Source organism: Centrocercus urophasianus, unplaced genomic scaffold (genome assembly GCF_019232065.1).
Source record: "Centrocercus urophasianus isolate 14NV4802_14NV808 unplaced genomic scaffold, USGS_Curo_1.0 seq_11, whole genome shotgun sequence".
In the NCBI taxonomy this organism is placed as follows: domain Eukaryota; kingdom Metazoa; phylum Chordata; class Aves; order Galliformes; family Phasianidae; genus Centrocercus; species Centrocercus urophasianus.
Window position 1 is genome coordinate 57,883,460 of NW_024884253.1, and position 13,883 is coordinate 57,897,342.

General features: G+C 45.0%; 1 protein-coding gene across 1 annotated transcript in view; it reads left to right on the top strand.

The window, feature by feature from the left end:
- The first annotated feature begins 11,770 nt into the window (after nucleotides 1-11,770).
- Nucleotides 11,771-13,883, top strand: part of AHRR (aryl-hydrocarbon receptor repressor) — an 89,256-nt gene continuing 87,143 nt past the window's right edge. Inside the window, exon 1 of the mRNA XM_042837412.1 lies at nucleotides 11,771-11,807. The gene's annotated coding sequence lies outside the window, so the exon portion shown is untranslated. The remainder of the gene's footprint in view (nucleotides 11,808-13,883) is intronic.

The window sequence follows — 13,883 nt, forward strand, 5'->3', positions numbered from 1 at the left end:
GACCAGAGTTTTAAAAACAATGATGTCTGTCAAATTAAGGAAGGAAATGATTATTTTTTCAGTTTTCCTCTCTTTTTTAGAAGGAGCATATTAAATCCTACAAATTGGAATGATATGGTGTAACCATTGCTCACCTCTGCTGGGAAAAGGATGAGAAAAAAATTGAGTTGTTTTGTAGAAAATAATAATGGAAAAGTTTTTAATAGGTTATTGAAACATTTGAACAGTATAGCCACGGAATTTCTGGAATCTGACAGAGTAGTGCCCTTTATTCTTCAGTTCAGTGTTCTTCTGGTGTTTATCACAATTTGTTGGGGTTGGAAGGGACCACTTGGGATCATCTGCTCATAGAATACAGAACAATGATCCAACCTCCTTGCTTCAAGCAGTCACTTAGAGCACTGGGATCATGCCCAAGTGGGTTTTGAATATCTCCACAGAGGAAGACTCCACAACCTCCTGGGCAGCCTGTTCCAGTATTCTGTCACTCTCAAAATAAAGTTTTTTCTCATATGCAAATAAAACTCCCTATGTTTCAGTTTGAGCCTGTTACCTCATCCTTTGCCAGGCATCACAGAAAACAGCCTGACCCCATTCTATTGATGCCCTCCCTTAAGACATTTGTACACAATAAGATACCCTCAGACTTTGCTCATAGGAGAGATGTTCCAGCATCCCTTAAGCATCTTTGTAGCCCTTTGCTGGACTCACTCTAGGAGCTCCCTTTCCTGTCTTTCTTGCATTACTGAGCCCAAATCTGCATACAGTATTCCAGATGTTGCTTAACCAGGGCTGAGTAGAGGGGAAGATCCTCCCTAGACACACTGGCAACACTCTTCCTAATGCAGCCCAGGATACCATTGGTCTTCTTGGCCACAAAGGGCACACTGCTGGCTCATGCTCAGTCTACAAGGACTCCCAAGTCTTTCTCTGTAGGGCTGCTTTCCGGTAGGTCAGCCCCCATCCTTTACTGCTGCATGGGGTTATTCCTTGCCAGATGCAGGACCCAGCCTCATTCAGTAGCAGGCCCACATTTTTGCTACTCTTCCTTTTACCCCTGATATATTTGAAGAAGTCTTTCTTGTTGTCCTTTACATCCCTTGCCAGATGAATTCCAAATGGTTGTTCTTATCACATCCACGCATACTCTGACAACATTCCTATATTGGTCCCTAGCGTCTTGTTCCCCTTTCCGTATTCTGTATAATTCTTTATTCTGTCTGAGTTTTCTCATCATCTCCTTGCTCATCCCCACAAGTGACAGGATCAGACCTTCACAGAATAATCTCATTAGACCCAGCACCTCACCTGTATAGAGTTGATAAGCCCAGCCACAGCAAATAATGTGATAAAGGATGGCTCTAAAACAAAACAGCTCTGATCACTTGTCTTCTAAAGAGCTGTGATTACTTTCTTTCCACCACATTCTTCCTTACTCTACTCCAAGCTTTCACTTCTTTAATCCTCCCCCTCCCTTGTCACCTAGGGAAGAAGAAAGATTGTGAAGTGTAAGAACAGTAGGGAAAAACTACAGGCAAAAGTGATGCATATTATGGACCAGGAGTTTAGAAAATGGATGCGCACTTCCATCAGCCACCAGGGAGGTTCAAATGTGAAAAGAACCTGTCCCTTTGCTGACATTCATAGCTGAAAAAGAACAGCATGACACATGATATAACACAATCATGAACTGCTCTTTTTGGATTTGTAAGTATTCCTACTTCTCTCCATTTCTTTGGTGCAGTACCTGTTGGGAAGCTACTGGTAGCTGGGTACAAGAGGTGCCACTTTCTCCTTTCAATAGTTGAAGTTTCTTAATGAGTTTCCTCTAGTCATATTAAAATATATCTGTACTTCTGAGCTTTCAGGGAGGAAAGGTTACTCTGGAACCATACTTTACTGGTGGACTGAGGAAACTCATTTGCCATTCCAAGTGTTGGTCAAAAAATCAAAATCTTAAGTGTGACTGCTCAACTTCAGGCATTTGAGCCAAACTCAGGTTCAGATTTAACTCAAATTTTTAGGAGCATATTTCCCCCAGCCAGCAGTTGCAAAAAGTGACTTCAGAAGACAAAAAGAAAAAAAAAATCAAAAAACCCAAAACACTAGAAGACACTAGAAAGAAAGATGAAAAACAGCATTGTTTGCTATCCCTCACTAACTGTATCTGTGCCCAAAAGTTATAAGAATGTGAATAACATCAGCAGACCATGTTGGAATGGGTTGGAAAGAGTAAAATTTATGCACTATATCATTTTGCCCATTAGTGAGAAATCTGTTTCTTTTGGTTCTGTTGCCTAGAATATGTGAGAAGCATAAGTCACTATGACAGTACTGTAACCACTTAGCGTGATCTTCTCCTAATACTAGCTTAAGAGCCTAAAACAAAACCAGAGCCTGCATGTGTCTTTTTCTGTCCTTAAACCTACAGGATGAGTCTTTTTAGAGTGCAGGCAGTAGAACAACATAAGAAAAGTTTGAAAAGTTGCAAATTAATGATCTAATTTGTGAAAAATTGCATTACTGCATGCTTCTCACCATTGGTATAAATCCACGACTCAATATTAAAATTTGCATCACCAACCAGCTTTTTATATAAACCTTTTTGCCAGGCACTGATTAAGCGTAAAAGGAACTGGATTCAATTTCCAGACATGGATGCCAAAATGCTTCAGAGAGATGCCTTGATCTCCCCATCCTAAAACCAGGAAAATTTATCTGCACATCTGGGCACTCAGAAAGACTCTCTGTTTGCAAAAAGTAACACAAAGAGAACTCCTGAAGAAAAATGGTGCAAGAAAATTTTAACTAGCATAGTCTTGGTGAAGTGTAGGTGAGATTCTTACACTCTGATGCTGATAGCAAGTTCTACTGTAATTCTCCAATGGCTATGAAAGACAGAGGTAGCAAGCTACAATCTCTGTCTGATTGTGCTCCTGCCTATGCATCCAGGACTGGAGCCCACTTGCTCCAGTCAGGGTGATTTTCTGCCTCAGAAGGAAATGCAAACCTACCCTGTCCCTAGGGGCAGTTCCAGCAGAGTACTCAAGTTCTGGGTAGCCAATTTGGAAAGGGCTGTTTCTGCAAACGCCTGCTACTTCTGGACGGTGCCTGTTGTTGCTGCCCTTTGCAGGAGGAACGGGAGGTGATGTGAGATGTGTAAAGGACAATATTACTTCCAAGGTAAAAGTGAACAGATGTTTGCGTTAATGTTCTGATGGAGCTAAGCTTTGCTTGTGGCATCTGCATGCTCTAGCACTCAGCAGACACACTCTTGCAAAGACAGCTGACATTTTTTCAGCACTGGACATCATGCTTCAACTGATGCCTGCCTGTGTGGTAAAGTGAAGACGCAGAGAGTCCTATCTTGAGGTGGAAGCTGATACACTTGCAGTACAGCCACTGTAGGAGTCAGGCAGAGCCGAAGATGTGACCCCATCTAAAATGGAATAAAGATCAAGGATTTGAAAGTGGCCAACAAGAGCAGTGGAGGCAAACAGCACTCTTGGCAAGGCTCCTGTTGTGTCTCCCAGCTCTGAAATTGAACAGGGTTCTTGGCATGGTACACTCATTCAGACCCACACATTTAGTTAGGCATGGCCAGCAGAGGAGAGGTTGATGACAGAGAACAAGTTCCAAGGAAACAAGATTGATGACTCCTCCTGAGAAAGTGCACCAGAGAGCTTGAAGCCTGAAAAGACTGCAGAAATTGCACCCCTTCCTCTTGCTCACCACTATCCAGCCTCATTCCCTTGAGGACGCTTGCTCTGTCAGCAATGCTTCAGAGAAAATGGCAAAATTGCTCTTTGCCTGAGGTTGATATGCTGAATTTAAGTTCCAGAAAAGTTGCAAGGACTCCCAAAGGGGAAGGCTTTCTTCTTGCACTCAAGAGACTCAATGTTTTTTTTTGGTGGTTTTTTGGATTTTTTTTTTTTTTTTGGTGGTGGTTGTTGAAATATCACATTAACACACTGGTGAAAATAACTGTAAGCAAGCTCTTGCCCAGCCTGCTACATATATCATCTCAGATTGGTTTCTTTCTTGTTTGCGTATCTTTTTTTTTTTTTTTCCTCCTGTAGTTAATTTTCTGCCTCTTATGAGCTTAGAGAAAGGATAGCAATCCACCCCAGCTCAAACTGAGTACCTGGGAAAGCAAGGGACGAGGTGATTAGAGTGAGAGAAACAAATGCACCATCCAGCTCAGCTGACTCATTGTATCAACCCTAAAGATTCATTGTTTTTAATATAAAAATTTCAAGATATTGAACAGGAGATCTGCAAAAGGTGCTAAAATTTGGCCAAAATATCTAATGTGCCTATCAAGGAATTAAAAGAATTCCTTAATTCAATATGTTAAATGTGTTTTGCAGTTAGCCATCACATCTAGAAGTATTCAGTATCTAAAGCAAAAATCCATCCTACTCCCCCTCACTCCTTGAACTCGGTCAAGTTGATTCCTACAGTTCTGTATCTTTCCTGTTTTAGCTTCCTAATCTGTCTGTTTCTTCTCTCCCAGTTCTGTGTACCTGACTTTCCTAGACCACCCTGATTGCATCCCAAGTTTCCTCACAGAAACATTTCAGAATAGAGAGGCACATTGCTAAGCATTTGCCTACAAAGTACATACCAGATTTTGATGACAAAGGAAATTAATTCAGAAAAACATCGTGAATTTTCAGTATGTATCTTGGCAGAACATTTTCTTTAATAGTAAAGCTATCAAGCACTATGTCAAATCTTTGTAAATCACGGGGAAGGCATGATGAAGCAATACTTTGGCTGTTGTCTTCTCCATTGAGCTTTGTCCTGAGAACTACAGCTCTGTGACTGACTGAAATTTACCATTCTGCTGAGTTTAAAAAAAGACCAAACTTCTCACTTATTTGTGAGAAAATGAGGCCTGTTTGACAAATAGCAACATTTCTCAGAGGTGTCTCTAAGGCATGGAAAATACGAAGGAAGATATGAAGAATGAAAAGCTAAGAATGACAGGAGAGCAAACTGAAAGTGTTAAACTTTATTAAACTTGCCTGAGGACTTAGCAGAAGGGGCACCTGAGGTGGCTGAATGGGATACAGATGGTAAAAATGCCAGATGATAGAGAAATATGATGGAAGGTTGTGAAAGTGAACAGCCAAACTCTATGAGGGCAGGCTCTGCCAAAATTCTTCCTTTATTGACTGAGAAATCAGAGGACTGACAAAACTTGTTTCTATTAGCACATCAGTGATTAACCACTACCACTTCCCAAGCTGTTCTTCCCTGATTAGGGGAGCAAAGTGCCTGTAGGTCTCAAAGTTGGGTTGCATGCATCTTGCAGCAACTCCGAGGAAGGCTGTCTACTCACAGTAGCTTTAGCTTCCTTGTATTCAAGTTATTATCTCATATTTTCCCATTTCCTTAATTTGAACTTTTACTGTTAGTGCAGTGCATAATATCTGGTTAACATCTACCCTTTATATTTTAAATATGAGTTTATGTCCGTGAAATACCTACTGCCAAACTATTTCTTGTGAGAAAGCGAAGACAGTACTGCCTCTTCTCAATACTTCATCCTCTGTTGTGGGAAAGGAAAGAAAGTGTTGAGTTGTGCAGAGCCCTCATTCTCTGTACAATTAGCCATATGTAGCTTGTTTCTTCCTACAGATCCCCACTAGGAACCTGGCAGGTTCAGGCACTCAACCCAGACAGCAGATTAAAGTTTACAGTATTCAACATTATAAATTAAAAAAAAAAAATTACAAAAAAGTGACCGGAGCCTTTCTTCTATTCCTTGCCATGTGCACCCATACAATAATCCACAACTGGCAAGTGCTTTTCTGCAAAGCTTAAAATTCATCAGGACATCCAAAAGACATGACAAGTTGGGCACTATGCACCATGCAGAGGAAAGCAGCAGGCAACCTTCTGAAACAGAATATAGTTCTTGTGCTAACATAACTCTGTGCCCAAAGTAAATGACAGAAATGTTTGGTGCTCCTCTGTTGCTGTGGATGAAACATTTCTAATACTTCAACTAGAAAGTGCTGTGCTCAAACAAACAATTAGAAAAGCTCACAGGCTGTGTTGCGCTTCAGATTCTTCATGTATGCGTCAGCAAAGTCTCTCTCTTTTCTATGCTGTCTACAGCTGTAAATAGAAATCCACATATTCATACGGTGATTTTTCCTCTCACATAAATCATAAGCAATGTAACAAGTTTTCTGTTTGCACAGCTTTTAATCCAGTCACAGATCTGTGTAACGAGCATGTTTCCTATTCACTGAAGTCAACTGTTAAAACAAATAGATATTTATTATAACATACGTGTTTTTTAATGTATATGTATACACTTTCCTTTGGGCATAAAAACTGAAGTTTCAAGTTCCATCCACCCCAAATTTCCATAACTACAGAGTAAGAAAGTATGCTAGTGTCTTTCAAGTTAGACATCTGTTTAGAATGTTTTGTGGCTGCACTACGTCTTAAATCAATTTGGTTATAAAAACAAATATTTTTTACAGTATTAAAAGAATGGGGATGACTTACTGCTTGTTTTTAGCAGCTGACTTGTCTGAAAGAAGATGGACCATATGGAGTGAACTGACTTGAACATTCACTCACATTATGTAGTTAATTATTGATTTGTAAAGGCTTTAATGACCTGTGAGGGCTTTGTTTTGCCATTTCCCCGTTGCGTTAGCCCCCTCTGTTAATACTTATGGAAACCAATCCTGTTCAGCTGAGTGACTTCTACCAAGAAATGAGTAAGTCAACAAATCATATGTGGTATCATATAATGTGCTGTTTAAAATATATTTTTGTAATACTTTCTTTCTGATTACTTAGGTTGGGAAAATACAGCTAGGATTTTGAATTCTAAACATCCTTTCTTCCCTTTTTTTCCCCAGTCCCTCTCTAAGTATGATAAACTCTCCTCCTTGCTTTTTGCCATAATTCACAAGTTCATATTTAATTCTAGATAAGAAAGGCCAGGGGAATTGCCAAAAACAGAACGAGAACACACAGCAGTGTGCAAAAAGCATCACAGAAGAATGGAAAAAGCATCTTAGTATAATTCTTCTTGTGAGCTTATAGACAAAAGTGATGGAGATTCAGCACTGAGGTTGCTGCCACTGCTGAGGTGCCATTGCCCAGTTGATGCATCTTGCTTTGCCTTTGTCCATCTGCAGAGGCAATTTCTGTACTGGCCTCCCATCCCGCAAGCCAGCAAGCAGCAGTCCTCATATGTGGGCAGCAGCAGAGCAGCAGCCTCAGTTCCTCTTTCCTTTTCTGCAGCATTCAGAAGCGTTTATAAAAAACCACCAGTGCATCATCCCTACCCACCTATGACCCTGAGGAGTAGGAAAATGGAAGCAAAAGCAGCTCTCAGATGATCAAATTTCAGTTGTCATTGTCAGACAGTTGGATGAGGTTAACAGAAACTGCCCTTAGAAGTATACAAAGAGGTATCTCTTGTCAATTAAGCACACTGTTAAAAATTAGAAAAACTGCCAATTCGTCATCAAGATGCTCCTCTGAGCTGTGATTTGACTTCTGCTTTTCTTATGGACAGCTGATTAAATTGAGACTAAATATGGAGTAAGGACTGCTCTCAGTTTAACAATTTTATTTTTTTTTTTAAGTAGAATATGATAGGTCTGAATGCTCTGTTCAAAGAAAATAAGTTCATTTGAAATTTGCTCGATCTGTCAACCTGGAGACCTACTGTATTTCAATTACTCTGTACTTAAGGAGTTTATAAAAGTAGTATGGAAAGAATAAGAAACAACCAGTGTGGCTTCGTGAGGAAATGCTTGCATTTATGAGAATATCAAGAATGTCTGTCTCTTTTTTTCCAGTAGTGTTTGTCATTTAAAGCATCAAGAAGAAAATTATATTGGCTTCCAGCTCCCTGCTAGTCTCCTGCACAAGATCACCTCTCTTCCCAGTAGTCTAAAAATAATGGAAAATACTAAAAAATGAGCATAAGGATACTGTTCAGAAGCAAATTACATTTGAGAAGCAATAATGCTAGAGATAAAATGAATGTTCTGAGGATGTAGGGACTTGAAATAATGATGTCCATAAGAAAGCAGATTAAGGCTAGGATCTGTAATTATTTTCCAGAAGTGAAATTTGGTTGTGTGAGAAATTGATACCATATGGTGCTGAAAATGAAGGTGTGGAGGAGAATCTAGGCTCAGTACTCAGACCAGCACTTTGACTGAACATAGAATCATAGAACCATAGAATGGTTTGGGTTGGAAGAGACCTTTAAGATCACCTAGTTCCAACCCCCTGCTGTAGGCAGGGACTCCTTGCTCTAGACCAAGTTGCTCAGAGCCCCATCCAGCCTGGCCTTGAACACTTCCAAGGTGCATGATTGCATCTTCCACCAAGTCAAGGGAGTCTGGGAAGAAAGGTCAAATTTCAAATTATCTGCTTTTAATGTATGTGTGTGTGCACATGGGCAAAGATTTGCCAAGAGGATGTGGGATTTGAAAGCCACCCATCAGCACTCTGCAGCCTTTGGGTTTCTGTTCTCAGGATTCGGTTCAGCCCCCCCAGCCTCTGCAGCAACTGCAATTTCTTTGTCTGTACGTATACATTCACATTTGTGCACATGAATTAACAAACACACTGATAATCACAGAATCACACAGAATCACAGAATGGCCAGGGTTGGAAGGGACCTCAAGGATCATGAATCTCCAACCCCCCCTGCCACAGGCAGGGCCACCAACCTCCCCATTTAATACCAGACCAGGCTGCCCAGGGCCCCATCCAACCTGGCCTTGAACACCTCCAGGGATGGGGCATCCACAACCTCTCTGGGCAGCCTGTTCCAGCACCTCACCAGTCTCTCTGTAAAGAACTTCCCCCTAACATCCAATCTAAATCTTCCCTCTCTCAACTTAATGGAATATCAGTATATTGTGATAACCTTGGTGTCAGTCCAACAAAATGCTAAGATCCACTTCCAGTCCTGCAAAGCGTCTTGATGCATGCTGAAATTTAAATAGTGATGCTGTGGCAGCCCGGGCTCAGAACCATACTTGTTCCCTGCAAGAGGGAGTAGGGGGTGGGGAGAGGTGGGGAGCAAGAAGAATGCTGACCCCCTACCTCCACAGTGAGTGATGGAACTTGCTGCTCCATTTACAGCTCCATTTTAAAAATAGATACTGGTCAAGTAAGCAATTAAAATTCAAGAAGAAAAGCAGAACTATCTGGCAGTTGTTCAGTACACTTAACTTGTATAAAAAAGATCTGCACATAACTGGTATAAGTATAAACAGTCAAATTATGAAAAACAATTCTTGCCTGGCAAATATAATTACTTTTAACATAATTTAAAAATCAGGGAGCAAAGGGAACACAGTAGGAGTATTCTTTCGTGGGCTGGGTCATCCATCTGTGTGTGGAAAAGCTCCCATAAAATACCCAAAATGTCAACTTCAGACATATCAGTGCAGACAGGTGCAAAAGAATCTGATTTCCAGCTGGATGCATGTGAGCTCAGTGCCATTCCCAGTCCAACAAACTTTTTAAGAGATTTGGCAGAGTGGCCTGAACACCACAGAATCATTAAATTGTAGAATATCCTCAGCTGGAAGTGACCCACAAGGATCACTGAGTCCAACTCCTGGCCTCACAACGGCACCACCCAAATTCAAACCTTGTGTCTGAAAGTGTTATCCAGATGCGCCATGAACTCCGGCCCTTGCCCACCGCCCTGTGCTGCAGCCCCTTTCCCTGACCCCCAGCTGCCCTCCCCTGACGCAGCTCCATGCCGCTCCCTCGGGCCCTGTCGCTGTCACACAGAGCAGAGCTCAGCGCTGCCCCTCCGCTCCCTGTGAGGAGCTGCAACTGCCATCAGGCCTCCCCTCAGCTCCTCTGCTCTGCGCTGAGCCAACACAGGGACTTCAGCCTCTCCTCGCACTCTTACCCTCCAGACCCTTCCTCATTTCTGTAAGCCCTCCTTTAGATGCTTTTTAATAGTTTTATGTCTTACACTGTGGCACTCAAAACTGTGCTTGGTGACATCACTCCTGAGGCAGAGCCGGTTTACGTCTGTTTAAAGAGCTCAGGATGTGTCTTCGTGTGCCTTCGCATGTCCACCAGGATGCTGCTTCCTATCTCCAAGGCTCTCCTCCATGTCCCCGTGCTGACGAGGAGAAGCTGTGAACAATAGTTGTCACATGACAGCGTCATCATTGCCCAGTGCCTTCTGGGCTCCACCTCCACCCCAGTTCTCCACTGGGTAAATCATTCAGCGTCCATGGCCTGGCAGCAGAAGCACCATTGTTCCATCTAGTGGAGTGCTATTCAGTGATGATGGCCTTTGATTTCTCTTTCCAAACATAGGCCTTGTCTCTGCCAGATAGGATTTTGCTGGTAGAGTTATGCTGGCAAATCCTCCTCACACAAGTACGGGCTGCAGTCCCCGAAGATTTATGGCGGCCTGAATTGGTACAACTTCCATCAATTCTGTGAGTATATAAGTGCAGACAACACAAACACCTCTCAGAAAATGCCTGATATAAAATAGATACACTAATTTACTGTGAAGGTTACAATCATAAATAGCGTCCAGATGAAAAGTAAATAATGGAATTCATAGTTTGGCACAGACGTGTTGCCAATGTGTCACATCCTGATGGATTGGGGATATGTCTGTGTCAAACTATGAATTCCGTTTTTGCTTTCTGAATGCCGTTTACAATTGCGACTGTCCATGTGGATTATTGCATCTATTTTTATAGCCAAGGCTCTGTCTGGGAAGAAGTAACGGAGCAATCAACAGCGCTGACTGGTTCTATTTTGCTGGAACAATAGTTTCCCTGCAAGCTGGGCTGCTCAATCTCCACACACAGGACAGGAGTGTTGGGGTCTGGGCCTCCCCTCGTCTTGAAGGACATGGGTAAAGAGGACTGGAAACGCTGTACGGGCAGACATTTAGTAAAGTGAGGTTTTCCTGCTAACCACAAAACAGTGGCCAAGCCAAATCTCAGCAGCGATGGTGAGACACGGGGCGTTTACGGCCTGCACTGCTGGGGAAGCTGGGAGCCATGCAGCCGCAACCACGCATTGCTGCCACGGGCTCAGGTTCTTGGTTCTCTCCCTTCCTTCCTTCCTTGTGTCTGGGCACTGCATTTGCGTGGGAGGCCAAGGAGTAAAAAGAAGCAAAGCTTCTCGTGAGTGAAACACTGATTTGCAAAAGTGGAGTTTGCTGCTTTCCTATTCATGCCACCTTTATTTTTGCAATGGGACTTCTCCAGCAGGACTGCCGAGGATGTAGATCTCAGCCAAGTGGGGGCCTGCGCGACCATCACACTACGTGTGGTGACCAGTGCAGGGCAGCGCTGATGAAGATGGTGGTGCCTCGCAGCGCCTTCCTCCCCAGCGCTGCAGGGATGGGAGCCGCTGCCGGCCCCAGAGGCCTGCCGGGGACGCAGCTGGGGAGGCGAGGGCCGGCCGAGCGCGGCGGCAGCCGGCCCGTCGCGGCCCCGTCCCGACGCGCGGCCCCGACCCGCCGCCCTCCTCCGGTGCCGCCGCAGCGCCCTCTGCCGTAGGGCCGCGAGGCGGCGGGCTGGGGATCGCGTGCGAGCGCGGAGCCGTCGGCTCGCCGTCTCACTCCGCCGCCAGCCCGCCACCTGGATCACGAGGCGTGCGGCGGCCGAGCATCCTCCCCACCCCCGGCGCCCTCCGGCCCCGCCGCGGCGCCGCACCTCCGCCCCGGCACCGCCGCCTCTCCTCGACCGCTCCGCTCCGCTCCGCACCGCTCCAGCGAAACTTTGCACCCCGACCGGCGCTGGGGACGCGGGGTAAGTGACGGCGGCCGGGCGTCTCGCGTGGGGCGGGCGAGACTTCGCGGGGCGCCGGGGCGACGCGCGTTCCTCGGCCCCGTCCCGGGGTGCCGGTGCTCCCCGCGGGACGCTCGCGGCTCTTCCTCCCCAGCGAGCGCCGTGCGGCCGCGCACCTCCCACGCCGACGCCCCGGGAGGTGCCCGCTGCTCGCGGCCCCGAGGCGGGGATGCCCCGGGCGCCGCTTCGGCGTCCCGAACGCTGAAACTCGGGGTCGGTCCCGGCTCTTTCGTTCCTTGAGCCGGTGCTTCGAGAGCGGTTCGGGGGAGGGCAAGAGAAGGAAAGTTTCCCGGAGCCGCCCCGAGCCCCCGCTCTCTCACCTGGTGCAGAGCTCGAGGGTCGGGCAGTGCGTCCGTTTCGGCGTGCAGCGTGCAGCTGAAGAGCTTAAGGTTGTCTCGGTGTTTCGGTTTGATGTACGAAAGCGGTGTGAGAAGGGTGAAGCGTGTGCTTGTTCTGACTTCGCGTTAGTTTGTTTGGTGAGCGAGAATTTTCTGTGTCTTCGGGTGAATTTGTGGCTTTGTTTATTTGTTGGAGAAAAAGCAGAGGTATCGTAAAACCAAGTAATATCACATCAAACACTTGTTCTTTCTGAAGACAGGCGCAAAAAGTGTTTGTGCGTCATTCGGTGAGTTTTTAGGAGATGGACTAAAGACCAAAAAAGCAACCCAACAGAAAAACCCATGGAAATGCTTGACGCTGTTTGGTAGTTGGCGGCTTCCAAAAGACAAGCAGGATGGGATTTAAATAAAACTGATCTGTTTGGGCTCAGGAGTCGTCTGTCGAGAGGAGTGTTGATGCACATATGTTTGCACTAGCTAAAATAAAACAGCTCTTCTTTAGGAACTGTGGAGCGTTGCTATTCGGGGCTAGGACTTACAGAGTTGCGCTTAGGCAAGGCATGTAGCGACGGACGAGATCAGACCCACTTGCAGGACACTCTGTTAATTTGCAACCAGGAGCAAGAATGTATTTCCTTGAAAACAAAATAAAGTACCTAAATAACGTGGATATTGAGAAAGAGAAGGAATTGCTGGTGATGTTCGTGGCTTTCTCAGTGTTGGTAAGGCTGACAGCCCTCGCTGCTCTCTGTCTGTGTCTCCGTGATTTTGGGCTGGTGACTGTGCAGTGAGTTTGGTAGCCGGCTGTAGGAGTGTGTTTGGGTGATCTCTGGGCTGGAGGAGAGGACTGGCTCCTGGAGGCTGTCTTGGGACAGCATGTAAACCCCTCACCCTCAGCCTGAGCACGCTTTGGAGACGCATGCCAAAGGGGTATCGAGGGAAGGAACGAATGCCCGTATGTAGAAAACCTGGGTTTGGTATTTTTAGTCCAAACGAGCCATGGAAGGGGGAGGTTCGTCATTACCTCGGCTTTCCATCGATTCAGATTTCTGCCCAGGAGCCGTGATGAGGAAATGCATTGCTAGGCCCTGTGTGCAGTGGGGATGCTTGCAGAAAGCAGCCAGCCGTTCTGATATTGATTCATCGGGTTCAGCGTATAAACAGATTTGAACTCTACCGGGGAGGATTTAGTAGTCAGAAATGATTTTTCCATTAGGTTTGCCTTTCTGTAGGTGTATCTCAAATGCAGTAAGAGCTGTTCCGATATCAGGCACGCGCATATGGAGTTGAACCAGAGCGCTGTTCCGATATCAGGCGCATATGGAGTTGAACCAGACCAAGGACTTGGTACGGCTTTTTCTGTAGTGTATTTATGGGGTTCTGTTTAACCTGAGACCCCAGAAAATATGGGGGCTCTGCTGTTAAATAACCAAAGTTCGGTGCCAAATCTTTCCTTAATATTCCTGGTAATTACTGCTGACTCACGCTGACATGTGAGTTCAATTAGACCCAATTGGAATGTAAAGGATGTGGGAGTGTCCCTTTGTACCCAGAGACAGCTAGGACAAAGCAGATTTTGGAGGAAAATTTAAGGAAACGCCAAGTTTGGGTAGGAAGTGTCAGCCAAGATTTTTTTTTTTACAGTATGTTTGAATAACCAATAAAGTTGAGTCCCTGGGAGGGGATGAATTTGGATAAC